This window comes from Otolemur garnettii, unplaced genomic scaffold (genome assembly GCF_000181295.1).
Source record: "Otolemur garnettii isolate 467f Iridium unplaced genomic scaffold, OtoGar3 scaffold00279, whole genome shotgun sequence".
Taxonomy (NCBI): domain Eukaryota; kingdom Metazoa; phylum Chordata; class Mammalia; order Primates; family Galagidae; genus Otolemur; species Otolemur garnettii.
The window spans coordinates 408,589-413,866 of NW_003852674.1; positions in this window are offsets into that span (position 1 = coordinate 408,589).

Sequence of the window (5,278 nt, forward strand, 5' to 3'; positions counted from 1 at the left end):
GTTTATTATTAAATTAAGGCACTAGCAGGATGACCCATTTTATTTTGTTTTTTATTTTCTGATTTGAAAGGATGATGTTGGCATACATGGGTTAATGCTTTATTTTCAAAAAGTAACTAGGAAGAAATTGAGCACATATCATTGCTTAGATTATATAGATGTAACCTTTTTTTTTTTTTTGCATTTTTGGCCAGGGCTGGGTCACCACCTCCGATATATGGGGCTGACGCCCCACTCCTTTGAGCCACAGGCACCATATTTTTAATGTTCTTCTAAGATAAAAATCATATTACAAGGCAGGAAATTTTAATAAATTGATCCATCAATAGAAATTGAGTCCATACAATCAGCCAGGCAATATCAGAGAAAAATCAGACTAATTTGAGTCAATTGACTAAGAAATTGATCAAAATGATTGTATACTTTGGAGTAGATATAGTCATAGAATTGGAGAGTGAAGAGAATATTTTCACATAAGTGAACGTGTAGAATTTGCAGATTTATGGACCGAAGGTTTTACACACTGCCTCCTTCTTGTCCTCCTCCCTGTGTGATAGAAGAGCAGACCCACAGAGGGCCCCAGGAGCATAATGAAAGCAGGCACTGAGGGGTCCACACTTCCAGAGCAGACAGGTTTAATAAATCCCCATGTTCCCAATTTCTCTGAGGATTCAAACTCATCACTCTAAATTGTTCTGTTACTAATGCTGGGTAATGAAACTATTTTACTTCCCATTTCCAAGTAGCTCACAGTTTTCTTCTTTCAGGGCCTTCCCAATATACTAGAAAAAATGAGTTTATTTCTTTACTTCATTTTCATAAATCAGTCACCTGATTTGGGGGCAGGGGTAGGAGGGACGAACTTGAGAATGCATGTAGTGAGGATAAGATGGAGTCAGTCAGGCTGAGGCTGAGATGAAACAGCTGGCCAGTTTTGGTCCTATGTGACTTTCACCTTATGTCTCCTTGTTGTCTTGTAAATTCAGCAATAATATAAAAGTATATATCTTTAGTAGTATAAGGTTATTGGCTTAGGAGATTAACTTTTGGATTAGAAATGGCAAAGGTTACGCTGATTATTGTTAAGATAAGGGTTAGCATGATTCTTGCTTTTAACTTTTATGTATAAAATTGTGATTTTGGAAATGGAAGAACAAAACAGTCTTAGGGAGTCTCTTACTGTTCTCCAGAATTGCTAACCTTCTGACAAAGTTTTGTGGCCCTATCCCAGTCTCTGCATACTGGCTGAGAGTGACAGGCAGCTGAAGCCTCTTTGTTCAATAACAAACTGATCGAATTAGTCATTTGAATAGATCAGTCAGGCTTCTGGAAATACAGACACAGGTCCTAGTAAACAGTTCTGGAGGTTATAGCTTAGAAAAACTAGAATCTAGTTTTGGGGGTTGATTTTTAAAATACTCCTTTTTCTTTGTTTTTTATCTCACATTGTCACCTTGTGTAGAGGGCCATGGTGTCATAGCCCACAGCAACTTCATACTCTTGGGCTCAAGCAATCCTCTTGCCTCAGTCTCTCAAGTAACTGGGATGATAGGCACCAACCACAACTCCCAGCTAGTTTTTCTATTTTTAGTAGAGATGAGGTCTCACTGTGGCTGAGGCTGGTCTTGAACTTCTGAACTCAAGGGGTCCTCCCTCATCAGCTTCTCAGAGTGTTAGGATTATAGCGGTGAGCAATTACACCCATTCTTTTGAAAGAGGAAAAGAATTTCATTAGTATTTGTCAGCGTAGTGCTTACGGACACGTCAGGAAGGAAAAGTATTATAATTATGCGAGCTAGAAAAAGTTCTAGTATGTAATAACAACGGAATGCACAGTAATAGGAAAGTGATGGGGAGAATGGCAGACTCAAGACATCTAACCCCTCTGTAGAGGGAGCAGCTCAAACGCATAGCTCAGGTGAGGAGGCACACAAAACATGGAAGAGCCAGGTGTAGTGGTGCACACCTGTAATCCCAGCTACTTTGGGGCTGAGGTGGGAGGATCGCTTGAGCCCAGGGGTTCAAAGCTGCAGTGAGTTATGATCCTACCACTACACTCCAGCCTGGATCCCTTGAGCTCAGAATTTCAAGAACAGAGCAAGACTTCTTCTTAAAAAAAAAGAAAGAATGTTACTTTCTTTGCATTATTATTATTATTATTGCTTAATATTTTGATGCAGCAATCATCTGATTTCTTTCCTGAATGTATTTATGTTCATTCGTTCTTTATTTATCTTTCTAGTCCTTATCTTAAACATTGTTATTGTTATTAAATTTTAAGCCTTTTTAATATTGTGAAAGTGAAAAGTGGAAACCTAATAAACACATGTATAAGTAAAAAAAATTTAAAAATACATAAAAATATTTTTGAAGTTATTTTTTTCAAAGAAATAGTTTCAGTCCATATACATTTGTCTAAATTTCCTCACATTCTTAGGGAGTATAACATTTGAGTTGTGACTTATGGAGTGAGTAGTAGGCAATGAATCATTGAAAGGTGTCACTATGATGTCCTATGGCAGTGGTTCTCAACCTTCCTAATTGCCATGTTGTTACAAATTGAAAAAAGGGGTCATGACCCACAGGTTGAGAACCGCTGTCCCAGGGACTCAAAACCCAGATGGCTCAATGGGACTATGCTCAGCATGCCAAATTATTACATCACTAGAATCTATCATGTCTACAAATTCAGCCTTCTATTCAAATTTTCTCTACACTCCAAAATTAATTTTACTCATTTAGCACTTGCCATTAAACTTTATTCTCCAGTAAATTTCTAATTATGAATAATAGGAATTATTATTATATTATATCAGTATAATATATATTACATTTCACAAAATACCTTCAGGTCCATCATTTAATTTTGCTTTCCAGATAGTCAATCATTTATTCTAGAGTGATAATTACACATGAACCAGTGTTTGTGGTGCTTGGGATCCATCCGTGAACATATCCCTGTCAATTCACAACAATCTCTCCCCTCATGGTGTTTACATTCTACCTTTAAGAGGGAAAAAATAAATTAATAAATACACCCAATAAATACAAGAAAAATGCAATCCATTGAAAGTTGACACACACGATGTGGGAAACAACAGAACCTCCATTTAGACAGGTGAGGGGGACAGAAAGTAGCTCTGGGTGGGCCCTGGGGTGGGTGGACCATGTGGCATTCACTGAGAAGCTGGAGCTCAGCAGACATGAAGAAGGAAAGGGAATGAAGTGGAGGGACACCAGGGAAAGGCATTTGAAGTGGAAGCCACAGCAGAGGAGGGAAAGGTCTCCATGAGGCCAGGGCTGCTGGAGCAGGATGGGAAAGGAAGTAAGAGGAGGAGGGGAAGAACCAGTGAAGGGATTGGGGTTCAGATCCTCTGGAGTCTAAAGGCTTATTGTGAAGAATCTGACTTTAAATTGAATGTGATGATACCACTGTTCTGGGTGCTAAAAGGGTCAGCCCAGCTCCCATGCTGAGAAAGGAAGGTGGGAGGGGCCAGAGCGCAGCCAGGGCCATGGTCAGGAGGTGAATGTGGCATCCAGAGGAGGGGTGGAAGCTCAGGTCATAGCATGGAGGCAGAGTGGTCACAGCTAGCCGAAGCCTACATACATCCTGAAGGCAGAGCCAGAAGGGTCTGCTGGCCCACTGAGTATGGACTGGTGAGATCAGCAAAGGAGTCACCTGACATGTGGCCTAAGCAGTCAGAAGAGGGAGCCGCCATCTTCTGAGATGGAGAGGCCTGTGACTTTGCTGTTCTTGTAAAGGCCAACCCAGGGAGAGGTTTGGGTTAGTTTAAAGCCACACTGGGTTTAAAATGTCTACTTGATGTCAAGTGGACAAGTGAATATAAAAGACTAGCATTCATGAGAAAGGACAGAGAAAGTCGGGAAGTAGGATTTGGAGAATTTTGCAGGTAATGAAGCTAAATGCCAGAGGGAATAGTGGAAATCTTAAGAATTAGAAAGGAAACAGAAGGAGTCTTAATAGGAGATATAAAAAGCCTTAGGAAACTTGCTTTTGGCATTTTATTGTGGTTTATGTCAGTCATTAATGTCTGACATAAATCACAATAAAAGGCACAATTAGATGACAAGATTCAAGGCAGACAGTGGAGACCAGGGCATTAGGTTACAGGGTAGGGAGAGGTATCCCTCAGACTCTCTTCTCATTCTCTGAAGTGTAAGGATGTGTAGGAGTCTCTTTCCCACCCAGAAGGCTTCCTTGTCCCAGGGAATGGGTGGAGCCCCCTGGAATGTGGGATTTTAGACGAGAACGCAAACCCTTTTGATCCCCTGGGAAGGGGGCTGTATTGCTGAGCTAAAGCCCATTCCTCCCAACCCCTGCCCCATCATGCATCAGAGGGGCCCAGAGCATACATGGTCTGTAAGATGTCAACATGAAGATTATACAGACGTGTTATTTCCTCTGTTCAAAAATTATAGCGGCAGAGAGGGAAAGTGTTTACTTACAATCAGACAATTAAAAAATACTGAAAGCAAATTATATTAGTAATATGACTGAAAGGTAAGTAAAAGATGTCAGTAGAAAGAGAAGAAGAAGATTAAAACTTTGGCAGCTTATTATCAGGATAATGTTAATTTGTTCATTAATTCACATTTATTTATTTATTTAGAGACAGAGTCTAACTTTGTTGCCCTTGGTAGAGTGCCATGGTGTCATAGCTCACAGCAACCTCAAACTCATGGGCTCAAGTGATCCTCTTGCCCCAGTTTTTCATTTTTAGTAGAGACAAGGTTCTCATTCTTTCTCAGGCTGATCTCAAACTCATGAGCTCAAGCAATCCTCCACCTGCCTCCTTGGCCTCCCAGAGTGCTTGGAATACAGTCATGAGCCACCATTAAATGGTTAGCATTGAAGCGTTTAGCATTTAAGCATTGTAACATTTATGTAGCAATTATTTATGAGTCACAGATACAGAGAAAGATGGCAGTGAAGTTAGCCTTCAATGGCTTTTAAGAAGTTTTGCTGGAGGCCAAACCTGGTGGCTCATGTCTGTCAACCTGGCACTCTGGGAGGGCAATGTGGATAGATCCCTTGAGCTCAAGAGTTTGAGATCAGCTTGAGCAAGAGCAAAATCCCATCTCTACTAAAAAGAAATAGAGAAACTAGCTGGGTGTTGTGGCAGGTACCTGTAGTTCCAGCTACTTGAGAGGCTGAGGGAAGAAGATCATTTGAGCCCAACAGTTTGAGGTTGCTGTGAGCTATGATGCTACAGCAGTCTACCCAGGGCTACAGAGTGAGACTTTGTCTCAAAAAAAA